Source organism: Buteo buteo, chromosome 17 (assembly GCF_964188355.1).
Source record: "Buteo buteo chromosome 17, bButBut1.hap1.1, whole genome shotgun sequence".
Classification (NCBI taxonomy): domain Eukaryota; kingdom Metazoa; phylum Chordata; class Aves; order Accipitriformes; family Accipitridae; genus Buteo; species Buteo buteo.
This window is the reverse complement of record NC_134187.1, coordinates 30,078,620-30,092,381: the sequence shown is the minus strand read 5'-3', so window position 1 is coordinate 30,092,381 and position 13,762 is coordinate 30,078,620. Positions and strand designations below refer to the sequence as shown.

Genomic DNA, 13,762 nt, shown 5'->3' with positions numbered 1-13,762 from the left:
CCAGACGTTGTTTTCTCTCATTGGCCTCATTAAATCAATTTAAAAACAGTTAGCGAAACACTTCCCCCACGCAAATTAGAGCTGTTGAACTCGGTGATTGCAGCTGAGGGGCGGTGATTGCCGTCTGCCTCGCTCGTGTGCATTGAGGGCTCATTTTCTCTGGGGATTTTGGGTTTAGGGGACACTTAATAAACCCTGGGAGCATCACTCAGGGGCTTTCTTGAAGCATTTCTTGCTGTTTTATTCAATGCTGCTGATGGCTGCACCCTGGATGAGTTTTTGAGGATGGAAAGGTAAAAAACTGCCAAACAACCTGCATTTTTCAGACTGGGGGTGTAACATGCCTGGGCGATGGAACAGCTTTGAGTTGGGGCTGTGACACCGGCTGAACCGGCTCAGCCCAAATCCCCATGCTCTGAGTTTCACTCATGTCACCAGTAATGGGATTTTGGGTGGTCAAGGTCAGTACTTGCGACCCAGCTGGTCGCATTGTCCCAAATACCACGAGGTCCTGTGGGACCAGCCAAACTCGGGTGTCCTGCGGGTCCTTGGTCCCCAGACCTGTGAGGGCTTCGCACAGGCTCAGCTAGTATTCTGGACATGAAGCCCTGGGTTCTGTGACACGCTGAGGGTGGCTGCAGGGCTGACCGGAGCAGCCTGGAGGCTGCAAACAGCTATGACTCTGCCAGACACCTGCGCACCCTTGGTTGTACACGTCTCCAGCACTTGGAGCTGCACTGAGGCCCTTGCAGATGCTGCTGTCTCTAGTCTGGAGGCAGAGGATGAATCAGCTCTCCTTCTGCCCTTAATCTGATCTAAGCATCAGAAAAACACAAGAACTCTCTCAAGGCTGTAATCAGAGAGAGGTTTTGCAGTGCGCGGTGGCAGGTCTCTTGGGTGTCCTCCTGAAAATGGGAGAGGAGGCAGATTAGTCCAGCAAATACTGCAGATGCTTAAGCCAGAGTTTGTTTGCCATGTGATGAATGCAGTGAGCGCTCCGAGTACATGGTGTCTTGTTACTTAGAAATCCGGAAGGGAAGTAGCCTCTGAACCACTATCAGCTCTGTGGATGGAGGTCTGCAACCCCTGGACTTCCAGGAGACACCAGAGCAAAGGTGCGCGGGGACACTCAAATGTGCTCAGGACCCGATGCTACAGGGAGACAGTTTGCCCGGGAGTGCTGGGGGGGGCACTATTGTACTGGTGGTGTTTGCCCTGTCCCGGTAAGGGACTGACCACAGGCCAGGAGGAAATGGGTAAGCTGCCTGAGCCCACTGGGCTTTCTGTAGGGGTTATGCCCCTGAAAGTACCAGGCAGCGGCACCCCAAAAGCCCCCAGCAACATCCCCGAAGCCCCTGATAGAGCACGGGGCTCCCCACAAGCCACGGCAGCGGGGCAGCAAGGGCAGAGGCTGGGCCGAAGGCGGGGACCGGGCTGGGCAGCGGCGTGGCGGCAGTTGTGGTCCCCAACCCCGGCAGCCCCGGCGGAACCTCCCGCGGAGCAGGCAGCCACGTGCAATCTCCCGCCAGCCCTCGCCACGCCCCCCAGTGGGCGGGGATCGGCGCCGCGCGAACCTTATACGGTGCTGGTAGGCGGTGCCGGCGCTGGCTCGCCCCCGCGGGGGCGGTGCCGAGGCGGTGCCGTGCTGGCATTGGCGGGGGCGGGAGAGGGGAGTGTCCCGGAGGGGGCGTGGCCCCGACGAGGGGCGGGGCGGGGAGCATGCCGGTTCCCGTCAAAAGGCGGCTCCGGGGCGGGGAGGGGGGAGGCGGGTGGCGGTGCCGGGAGCGCAGGTACCGGGGCCCGGGCTGGGGGATACCGGGGACGCTCGGGGAGCCGCTTTCTGTGGGCGAAAGCTCTACGCGGTGCCCGCTGTGGGCCGGGTCTTGGGGGCTGCAGTGGCTCCGGTAGTCGCTGGGACACGGGTGGTGTGGACCGGGAGTGGGTCGCGGGGGGGTGGGTGGTGGCTGTTGCTGTGCGGAAACTCTCGGTGCCCCACGGACCGGGGGATGCGGGTGTGGGGGGGACACCGGTGCGCCCCCAACTCCCCGTGGCTGGCCGGACAGCGGCGTGGGTCACCCCGGGTATGCTCTACCTTCTCCCTGCCGGTTGGAGGGTCCCGTGGGGGTTAGGGGGTGCTCTGAGTCCCCCCGAGGTTTGGGGATCCTGTGGGGGTGTTGGGGCTCCCCCGGTGTTCTGTGTGCTCCCTTGTTTGGGGTCCCATGTGGGCACGGGGCTCCCTGTGTTCCCCAGCCTGGTTTGGGGATCCTGTGGATGTTTGGGCTTCTCAATACTCTGTGCCCCCCGCCAGGTTGGAGGTCCCACGTGAGACCCCCTGACAGCCAGTGTCTCCCCTCAGCTGGGGGCTCTCAGGGGCTGTTAAGGGCTTCCCCTGCCAAAACTGGGGTCCCTTTTGGCTTGGGGGAGTCCCTGCCCCTCTCAGCCTCTTTGTGAGTTGTGGGGGTGGCTCTTGGTTTTGGGGGTGTTGGGGTCCCCCCAGTACTGCCCAGTCTCAGGTCTGATCACCCCTTGCTGGGCTCAGAAATGAGGGTTCAGCTTGGAGATGTGGGGTGTCCTCAGGGGTGAATGTGACTGTATTGGGGGTGCTTTCCTTCCCTCCTAAATTCTGGCTGACTTAACCCTTTCTGGGCTGGCTGGTGATTCCCCCTGGGGTCAGCAGGAGGATGGGGAGAAGCCGGACCCAGTCATGTACCCCACGTTGGTGTGAGCCCCCCCTTTCCCCTCCACAGCCCTGAGCCCCCTCCCGAGCTTCACCCTCCATTGCCCATCGTGGTAAGTCACCCCGTCCCCTCTCCCCATGTCCTGTCCCTGTGTGTCCCTATCTGGGGCTCCCCAGACCCTTTCTGGGGGGCTTTGAAGCTGGTGAATTACCTGGCTGCTGTTGGGGTGCTTAACTGGTGTTTTAGGGTTTCCAGCCTGTTGCTTATCAACAGGCTGGTTTCTGATTCAGATAAGTGCCTGACTAGCAATCAGCTTTAAAATGCATCTTATACTTAATTGGGAGAAAATGAAGGTACTAGGGAGCTTCCTGCAGCTCCCACACAAGGAAGGAGTGGGGGGGGAGTGTTCTTTTTCCCCAGACCAAGCAGGGCACCCCCGGGCCAGGACTGAGCACCCAAAGGGACTTGGGGGTTTGCAGATAGCTGGTGTAGGGTAGGTAGACGTGTCTGTTCTCTGGGGTGACCTGCTTCTTCCTCTTTTTTTTTCCCCTTATTTGAGCCTGGGGCTGGACCCTTCAGCATTAAAAGTTTCTTTAGAAACTGGTTTTCACGAGAAGCCAGCCCTGGCTTTGCAGCATTTTGTGGCGTGCTCTCCTCCCACACGAGCTGGGCAGTGACTCATCTTCCTCTGAGGACTCGGTTAAAGGAGCACCAGCGATCTCAAGGCAATGTGTGTCCCCTCCTGATGGGAGACAGATCTGCTCAGTGCCCTGCTCTGGTCTGTGGACCCTGATGGTGTTTATTCTGTGTCTGCCAGGGAGTGAGAGTGAGCTGGGCTGCCTTGAGTTAATACTCTGAGTGCCTCTGCACGAGTAGGGAAGAATATTTAACCTGTCTGCTTTGGGGGAGGAAGTTAAGGCTGTAATTACTCATTTGAATAAAACCTCTTCTGCCTTCTCCAAACCAGCCGGTTAAAACTGAGTCAAATCAGATTGGGTTGGTAGCTGTCAGCTGCGCCGTGGCTTTCGGATGGGGCTTGTGAAAGTGTGCTTAAGTGGGAGCTAGGGCAAAAAAAAATACATGCCAGGCTGAGATTGGGTAGCTCTGGGAGCCATGTGTTGGCATTGCATGGCTCGGACAGCTGTCCCTCCAGCATCACGTACTCCGCGGAGCGAGGAAGGCCTGTCAGGTGCTGGAGGTGTTGGCAGATGTCTGCCTGAGATCATGCTTGTCTGTAAACAGATCAGGTGGAAGATCTCACAACAGGGTTTTGAATAACAAAGGCATGAAGCACAAAAATAGGTTTTTCATAAGGCAAGAATTTGCCTCGGGTCAGTTAGTTTTTCACTAGATGTTTGTTTCCTGAATCCCAATGTACTTAAGACAAAATAACTGGATAATCTAGCCTCTTTTTCCATTTAATAGCTAACTGTGGAGAAAGGGCTGTCTCTGTGGCTGGAGGTGCACTCAGGAGTAATTTTTAACCCACTGTTGCTGAGCCAAAGCGAAGTCAGTCTGGCCCAACTTCCTGTGGCTTGTGAAGGGAAAATGCTGAAATATCAGGTCACTGGGAGAGGAATAATCAGAGTTAAAGGTGGTTGTAAGTGGGTTTGTCTCCCTCATGTGATGTCTGAGTGCTGTCCATCGAGCTGTGGCACATCTTCCTCTGCTTGTGCAAGGGAGTGTGAGTCCATGGCAGTGCATCAGCTATGAGAGGAAGGGGACGCACATCTGGGGTGCAGGGTAAGGTCTGAGCGCTCCAGCGTGAACCTCCTTGGTCCAATTACGTCCACAAATGAGGGCGATCAGCTGATGCTGCGGCTGGAGAAAAGACGTGCACGGTTGCAGCAGGCACAGGGGCCGTTTTGTGGGTGGGCATTGGACACTGCTACAAGGGAGTTTCCTAAAACTAAGTTGTGTGGGAGGAATTAAATCCCACTTCTGTGGAAGGAGGAGCCCTGTATGGGGTGTCCTATTTCGAAAGTGTCTTATGGGCAGTGGGTCTTAAGTGGTGCCTTTCTGTATTTGAATATGATGCAGGTAGCAAGTGAATAAATGCAGGTGGCATCTAAATAATGATATTGCGTTGGTGGGGACGTGTCTAGCTGCTGGGCAGGGTCTCATCCCATCCCATAGGACTGATCTCTCCCAGAGCTGGATGCAGCAGCCCCAGGTGGAGAGCTGTCTGCGTCACGGTTCCTCCTCGCAGCTGGAGATGCTGGGAAACCGATCCGGATGGCGTCTGCCCCAGTTCCTGCAGAAAAGGCTCTGCTCGCTGCCGACTCTTTCCTAACCATAGCTACAAGGGGGTGGTTCCCCCTTTGGGTAACCTCCCGGTTATGTCTCTTGGGTAAGAGGTGGCAGCGGAGCGATTCAGCGCTTTGCTCTGGGGCTTGCATAACTCATGCGAAATGGCTCACACTCATCATGCATCACCAAGGCAGAAAGATTGGGGGGGGGCAAAACAACTGTTGTGTTTTCAGGCAGCGGGTGAAAGTTGTTGCGACAGCCGGCTGCTCGTCTTGCAGCACACAGAGCACAGGCGCGGAGCATCTGGTTTCTGTTGATGGTTTTCTTCTGCCTCGCATGACAGTATTTTGGGAGACCCAGAGGTGACAGCTTCTGCACTGTAGTTTCCCCGTTACCCTCTTTGTTGCCCACTGCAGTGTGATGGCAAACACGGGGTGCTTGTCCCTGCCCGTGGGCACCCCCTGCTATCAGGGGCAACACCCTGTGGCGGGCATGAGAGGCAGTGGTGTTAATTCAGAAGAGTTTTGCAAAGGTGGGGATTAAAATATAACCCCAAAATGAGATAAATGCAAATGAAACCACTTCTTAAAATAAATATATTGACCTAAAATTTACTGCTGAGTGTTAATGCACCGATTGTGGAAAGCATCCCTCCAATTTGGGCTGTTTGTGTTAAATTTCGTCTCTGAAGTTGTACCCACTGAGGAGGACAACTGAAGAACCAGGTAAAAAATGGAGTTGGACTAGCTGATTGTTGTAGGTTGCTTCCAGTTGAACTATTCTAAAAATGAAAAGTACTGTTTTTTTGAACAAAACCTGTGTGCTGGTGCTTGGCTGAAGGCCTGTGAGGACAGCTTGTGCCCCTGGGGTTGGGAGAGGGAAGGACAGTTAAACCAGGGTGTGAGGAACATAAAGGACAAGGGGAGCAAAAGTCCAGGGAGATAAGGAAGGTCAGAGACTCTCAAAGGCTTTAAAACGGAGCTTCTCAGCAGTGACCTGAAGCAGCAGATACGGTGGCTGGGGAACGGGTCTCCTCTTACAGCTGAGAGACCTCGGTGTGACTTCAGCTGAAGGACCAATGTGGCAGGGTAGTCACCGGTGCCACTCTCACCTTCTTCCACCTTCATTTTGTTTGCTGAATCAGCTGCAACTCAAGTACAATTTTCTTATCTGTGGTGTTTAATGGCAGTATCAGTGTAAACCTCACATGTGTAAGTGATTTTTTGCTACTAATAAATGGAAACGATGTGTAAAAGTGATGAAAAACAATACCTGGAACCTTTATCTGTGTATCTCAAAGTAGTTTCCTCATTGCCAGGAATACATGCTGTCTGCCCAAAGCATCGGGACCTGCTGACGTGACTTCTGAGCTCCGATTTTCCCGGTAAGTGGAATGCTAGTGAGTGACTCTCTTGTCTTAAACAAAACTCCTGTGTGTATTTATAATTCTCAGAGATTTTTGGTGTGCTGGTTGAGGTAAGTTAGGTTGAAAAGGGTGTTCTCGAGACACGTTGCCTTTCTACTCTCTCTTGAAAAGTTTCTGCCTTTTCCTAAGGGTTTGCACACCAGAAGCCTGTGCTCTCCTTTACTACAGACCTTTCTGTCCCAACCGCTGCAAGCTGGATGCGTGGCTTGTGTAGGTGCTATTTCAATTTCTCAATGCCAGGCTGCAACGCACAACACCTCCTGCTTTATCAGTGCTCCCACTCCTCCGACTCTCTTGGGCAAGAAGCCTCCCACAACCAGCTGGTGCGATGGGCGAGGTGATCCATGGGGGGGGACTGAGGGGTCCCTTGCCTGCTGAGCAGGCTGGCATCCCGTGCTATCTGTCACCCGCTTCCAGGCGAGGGACAGGGCTTTGGGAGCTGTGTCACATCAGGTCTGTAAAGGCTTCGCTCCTCTCCCCTGCTGCAGGGACGTCAATAGTGCTGACATGGAGGGTTCCTTATAAATAAGCACTTGTATCTCCATAAATACGCCTGTTTAACAGAACGCAGATAAGATACAAGGAAGGTCTATATTTAGACTTGCTTAGTTTTGCGGAACATGCAGCGTCCTTGATCGGACCTGTGAGCGTTAGCTCACCTTTGTGTCCCCGGAGGGATGGTAAGTACCAGCTGCCACGTGTAGAGATTGAATGCAATGCCCTGGGAAACGTGGTCTGAGAAGCACTTGTCTTTCACCGATCCACATCTTCCCGAGGCCCTTGTGCCCTCTTAGACAGATTTTTTTTTAGCTTGGTGCTGTTTTCACCAGGAAAAGAGGTTTTTACTTCTGTAGCCTGGCTTATGTTGAGTGTGGAGATGGTGCTGACCAGTCCCCAGTCCTGAGCTTAAATGTCTGTTTTGGGGACCCTTCCATAAGAAGGATATCCCTTCTCAACCCAGTAGTCCTGGCACATTACTTTCCTCTCCCCTTTTGTCCTGGCATCTGGGTGCAGGCAGTTCTTGTACCTGTCTGTGCCTGATAACTGGAGTTTCAAGTTGTGTTCTCGCTGGCACGCTCAAAGGAGAGGCAATTGTTTTCCAAGCGTCTCTGCTTCGTGCTCAGACATTCGAGTAATTCTGTGGTCTGGTCAGTGTTGGACAGAGGAGGAGAAACCTGTTTTTCTGTACTCTGGCTGCTGCCCTGGGTGGCCTCCCACACTGTCCTACTTGTTGACACTGCACATTACTAGGAGAGGGCACTAAAACTAGTGTGGTTGGGTTGCCTGATGGTCTTGAAATATAAACTATCACTCACCATAGCAGGGTAGGAGACCCTAGGTCTGCACCAGAACCATTGCACGTGCACAGGGCTACTGCGCTGCGAGAAACACTTTCTTCTGTTTATTTTGCTTGTCATGGATGACAGAATTTCAAACCGGTGAAGTATATTGTGACAAAATGTCTGTGACCATGGTTGTGTGATCTTTGCTACAAAACCTTAGCAGGGAAAAGGATGAGGTGGGATCTGAGGCAATGTGCTGACAACACTGGGTGCCTAAATCTACGGGTAACTTGGTAGACCTAATCATAGCAGGGGTGATGCTTAACTTCTGGCAGGTCAGGGACAACGCTTAGCGGACTCCTCTGCTCAGACGCTGCAGTGGCAAGCACAGAAAGTGTAATTTCTGTTTCTTTCTGCAGCCCAGACATATCTGGTCAGAGCGCTTTCTGCTCCTGGGCAAGCTGAACTGAAAGTGGCTGATGTGGGGGAATGGGATTGCTACAGCTCATTAGGAAGGAGAAAAACAGAATTACCCACAGATTTCTTAGTAGAGGGGAAAAATTTTAACCCTGCTCACCTACTCACTTCCTTAAGTAGCAGTAAAATTGTTGGAGAAGGAACTGCCTGTCGAGGGCAGGGCATGACTCTGCCGTGGCGTCATGTGCCGTGGCTGTGTTTAGCTCTGAATTTATCTGTTGGCTCGTCCAGACAGGCAAGAGAAGCAGAGACCTAGGAGCCAGCTCCTCCTAGTCACGCTCCGTGGGCTCCCATTGCAGGTGAACAGCCGTCCTGGTCCGGGAGAGCAGCTTGGCTGGCTGGGGAGGACCAGGGGCTCAGCAGAGCTTGGCTTGTGGGTCTGATCCCTTCCTTAGGGTCCCTGATCTGCAGCGGTAGGCTGTCATATCAAAACTTCACTTCAAGGAAAAATAGCAATGAATGCAAAGGTTTAATGGTCACTGGGTTCGTTTTATCTTTTGTCTCCTTGGTGAGAGATGACATGGGGATGTCCTCTTTGTTTTGTCTGACTTCTGTTTCTCTTCTTGCTCTTTTTTGCCCCTTCTGGCTTGGTGCTCTCATCTTTTTTTAACCTGTGGCCACTGCATTTCTAGTTGTCCTTTAATCAGCTGGTAGAGATCTGCCAAGAAATCACTGCTCCACTCGTGGCTCTTACGGAAACTGAAGTTTGTTGGGAACACTTGGGCTGGAGAGAGGTATGGGTGCATGGGCTGGACTTCAGCATGGATGAAAGGTGGGAGGCAAGAAAGCAAAGAATTAATGTCATGAACAAGAAGACATAGCTACAAAAAGCTGAGCTTCTGGAGCTTGTGCACAAGGCAAAGATCCTTTCTGAGGAGGTGCTGAGAGTTTGGTCCTGGGAATACTCGCTTGTAGCTCCTGTCTTCTTGTATCTGCATGCATGCAAATATTCCTGGCTGTGGGATGGCCTTGGAGATGACATGACTCAGGTTTTTTTCTCATAAATCAGAAATATCCCACTGTGATATTCCTGCTCTGTCTCTTCAGTGCAAGCAGGTCCAGGGATACACTGGTTTTTGGGTCTTATCTTACCCAAAAGCTGGCAGCTCCCGTGGTCATATTGTAACTTCCCACTTGAACACAATGATGAGACTTTCAGTCCTGTTATGCTGTATATTGGGAGCTAATTTTTTTCTCCTTAACAATAAGACTCTTGTAATGCCACTTACTGTTTGCTGTAATGCTGAACTCCTGGGAAACGTACTTAGTGGTGAAGCTGGAACTCTCTTAAAACAGTGGGGAAGCCTGCTGCGTTTACCTAGGTCTTGTAATGAAGGCTGGTCAAGGCTTGTTTTTGTATGGTGTTGATTTAGGGTGACTAATCCATCACAAATCAACTCTTCTGTCACTTGCCACTTCTCCGACTGCAGCTTTCTCTGTATCAGTGTCTTTCCCCACCCTAATAAATAAAATCTTACAACTATTTAGGAAATAATGCAGCTGAGTAGAAAAGCTGTAATCAGAGCAGCTTGACAAGCCTAGAGAGATGCAAGGGCCTTTAAAAGTTATTTGTCCTCTTTCATGAGAGGGCTTTGCTTGCCACAAGGTAGATTTGTGAGTGTAGCTCACAAATGTGTGGTGTTTAAGACGTCTTGCAGCAGACATCTAACATAATCTGCTTCCAGCGCAGGTTGACCAAAGCTGCCAGGTCTCTACTTCTGGAAATGACCTCAGATGTTGTCCTCTATCTCCTGGAATCTTAGTAAATTAGTTTATTATTTCAAAGGCCACTGGAGCCGATCGGCAGCCTCAGAAGGGTCCTATCTTTCCCACATACAATATGACTTTGTGAATCCCAAGACCTTGAATTCTGGACTCTTCTGGCAGAGCTCTGGGCTGGTGCTTTGCAAAGAGGAGCTGTTCTTCTGTAGCCTAGTCTTGATATCTGAGTGCCCTGGGAGTGGCTTGCCTGGCTTAATGCACTTATTTCAAGCAAGTCTGGGAATGTCTGTGTTGTAATATCTGACCTGGTTGTGTGGGTTTAGCTGTGGCATTAAAAGGGAGCTTGCGTGGCTCTCCCAGTCCTCCCATCCTCTCCTGGGCAGCCTGAAACCAGCCAGGAGTTGCTTCTGCTGAAGAGTGGACGTTCAACTCCTGGCACTTGCTCCAAGTCAGGGGATGAAGGTTTAAACTCTCTTCAGCCAAGCTTCAGTTCTCCCAAGTCTAGGACATGTCTTCAGCAGATCTTTATTTCTATGCAGACTTCAGCAATATTCTGCAGCTTAATCAACTGAAGTTTTTCCTCCATCTCTGGCAAAAAAAAAAACCTCGAGGGAGGCTTGATATGATAAATTAAATATTGCCAGTATTAAAGTTGTTGGGGAGTTCCTGGGGGTGTGTGTGTGTATTCTTGGTGCGATTTCTCTCTCTGGTGGAGAGTGATAGAGCAGTTTGCATTCTTAGCAAGAACCTGTTTGCATATATTTCGAAATAAGGGAGAAGCTCTTAAGGAGTGTGGTATTTGCCACATGCAGGGACAGCTCCTTTCTGTTGGCCTTTCCTGAATTTTTGGAATATGAGAGAAAGGATTCCTTGGCTGCTCCTACCCTGGAATTAGTGATTGGGAAACAAAGGCACAGGCAAAGCATACGAGAGATTTGGAGCGAGAGGAGGGGATGATTGAAATCTAGGAAGGGTTCAGGTGACACTAAGTGTCATGGGGAAGCATCTGTGGAAATAATTGCCATTCTGAATTTGTTCAAGCAGAATATTCCCTTTGACCTGTCCTTGCTGTGCCCTGCAATTAGCTGGGTGCAAATGTGGTGGTGTTACTTGGAGGCACAACGGTACAGGCAGAGCAACGGTGATATATATCAGCATGGAAATCATGTTGACTAAGCTAAAGGCAGAGTTTCCATTGGAAACATTAGCTTGGAGGAATAACTCTTCTAGATAAGAAGTGAAAATGTGGAAGGAGGAAATCACTATTACGTGCTACTCCTGTCTGTAGTTAAAATTACAAGCCAAAGGGGTAGGAAAGGCAGAGACATCTGCTGCTGATAATTTGTGAATGGGTTAGGGTTACAGCACCTTAATGCCAAAGACTGCACAGTGCAGCTGGTGTAGATTAAATTTAGGAGCCTGTTCTGCAGTTGGAAATGCTTTGTGCTCAGCCAGCTCTGTGATCCTGCTGGATTGCCATCCAGGAGCCCAGGGTGAGCAAGTGCTTGATTGGGCAACGCCGCTTCTGCATCCTCTGGCTGAGGGGACAGACCCTGCACGTGGAGGTCGTCATCTTTACGTTTCAGTAAAACCATAGTGGGCAAAATAAGTGCCAGCTGTACTGGCTGTGGTGCTGTAGGGAGAGAGGCTGTGCTGGTAAACATGTGTTTGTTCACTGCATCCATCTGAAAAGCAAACAAAGCTCTGCTGCTTATGGCTCAGCAGCAAAGCCCTGCGCTGGCCTCAGCTCGTCATGAGGTGCCTTTGGTAGCTCCAGACTTGGTTTTTCTTTCCTCTTTTTTGTTGTTGCTGTTGCTGTTGTTGATAGCTTCCCATAGCTAGTTTTATTCTGCAGTTCTTGAACGCCTTAGGACAGTCAAACAGGATGTCCTGCAGTTGAGGATCAGGCTAAGCATGACTTTTCTCTGCTTCCCTAGCCTGTGGTAAGTCATAAAAGACAGCAAAAAACCCCTCTTAGTGGGACTAACTCTTTTCTGTACTTTGTCCCTCTTTTTTTTTCTCCTGAGCTAATGAACACTTGGGGTAGGGACTATGCTGGCTGATAGCTGTCTTGCCTTAAGCAGCGTCTCCCAGAGAAGCAAGCGCGGTGCTCTCGGCAGCCTCCTTTAGCCGCTCTGTAAGCAGACCTGCCGTAGCTTTGCAGGGACGGGAGCTCGGGGTGTCTTGCAAGGAGGCTGGTTGGATGTGCCTGAGGTGCAGCCAGGAGCAGGCTTTTCCTCTGAATCTGGGCAGAGCGCCTTGCAGGCTGTTTTGGTGAGTCAGAAGGGAAGTTGGATGGACTGAATCCTTCCTGCGAACTGGCACTTGTGCACCTACTTTCCTGGTAACTTCAAAGCTGAATGATTGTCTTCCAGCATCTGCTTCAGCCCTTCAATCGCAAAAGTCAGGTAAAACTGGGTTTCCACACTGGTGCCAAACCAGCTGCAGCGCAATCAGTGTTGCATGCTTCGATCTGCAGCGGGAAGGAGCCTGTAGTAACTGCTTGGCTGACATGCAAGTGTGAACATGCCACACGTTTTCCGTGTCTGTGGACTAGTTTTGACAAATGGGAGCATTTAGGGACAGACATACACACGCAGACCAAACCCCTCTGCTGCAGCGGTGTTGACCATCTCCACCCCTGTGGGTGTTGCAGTGCCCTTGGGTGTAGTGATGCAGGTACTATGGAAAAAGCTGTAATGACTGAAACTCATTGCATGAACCAGGCTGTCGTGCAGACTGCATCTTTCCTGGGCTCTCTGTGTTGGGCAGAGGTGCTCACTGGGATCGCAGCCTGGTGTAGGCTGCTACTGTGGAAGTTTTAGGCTAACCCAGCTGTCCTGGAGACCTGAAAAGTGCTTATGTCAAGCCTCGCATCAGCTAAGCTGATGAGGCATTGTGTTTTTTGCTGCTGGGCTAGGTCTAGAGGAAGGTCCACGTGCACTTTCAGAGCATGCAGTGAAGTGGTGGGGATGGTAAGTTGGGAAAACCTGGTGTCTTGCACGTTTTTTCCTAGCAGAATAAGAGTAAAATGGCTCTGTCTTGTTCTGGGTGCAGTGTAAGTGGATTTGGCAGTAATCAAGGGACCATGTTTTAGGTAGTGCAGACGGGCAGTTGTGCCAGAATTTTAAATTCTGGTTGTAAATACAGCACTATACTAGCACCTAAGCTATTATTGAGATAATCCAGTTTAATATCTTACAGCTGCTTTTCTCCTTAAACAAATCATAAACACATGCAGCAGCTTCCGAGTGAAAGAAAACCAACACGACTTCCATTGCGTGGATCCAATGCGTGTGGGTTTTTTGTCGTCTTACCCAAGCTTTCTGGCCCGTGAGGCGTGGGTTCGGTGACTGCCCTCGCTTCTTGTTCGTGACTAACATCCTCCTGCGGCACCGCTCAGGAAATGAGGCGCTCGACAGCTCGCACACTGCAGGCACGGTGGTCTCCCTGCTCCAGGAGATGCCTAGCTACTTTTTTAGATGTTCAAGACTAATGCATTGGGGAAAGGGGTTTTGCTCTTCACGGCTTGCAGACTCGGAGGCAAAGTCCCAGGCAGTGCTGCTTGCTTTGACAAAAAGGGAGGGAACGCAGTGCCTGTGGGCAGGGGATCCTTGCTGGGAGGAGAGGCATCCCTTGCAAAGGATGTGTCCGCGTGGTTTGCTTTCTTCCCCCCGCAATATGTGCAGATGGAGCTGGGAGGCAGTAGTCTATGGTGGTGCCCCTTCTCGTTCAAGACATGGGGTATGTCAATCAAATGATTAAATACAACTTGTTTGAAGTGCCAGCTCATAGGAGGATCGAGTGAACAAGGAATATTGCTGTGGTTGTGTGATGGAGAGAATAATGGCATCTGTGGAGCCCCAGTACCGTGGCTGGTCTCATCCAACACGTGGGGCTGCCATCTCTTCCATGTCTGAGCTTGG

At 51.3% G+C, this 13,762-nt stretch overlaps 1 protein-coding gene across 1 annotated transcript in view; it reads left to right on the top strand.

Annotated features, from left to right (window-relative positions):
* The first annotated feature begins 1,772 nt into the window (after nt 1-1,772).
* Nucleotides 1,773-13,762, top strand: part of VDR (vitamin D receptor) — a 39,408-nt gene continuing 27,418 nt past the window's right edge. Inside the window, exons 1-2 of the mRNA XM_075049635.1 lie at nt 1,773-1,790; nt 6,247-6,312. The gene's annotated coding sequence lies outside the window, so the exon portion shown is untranslated. The remainder of the gene's footprint in view (nt 1,791-6,246; nt 6,313-13,762) is intronic.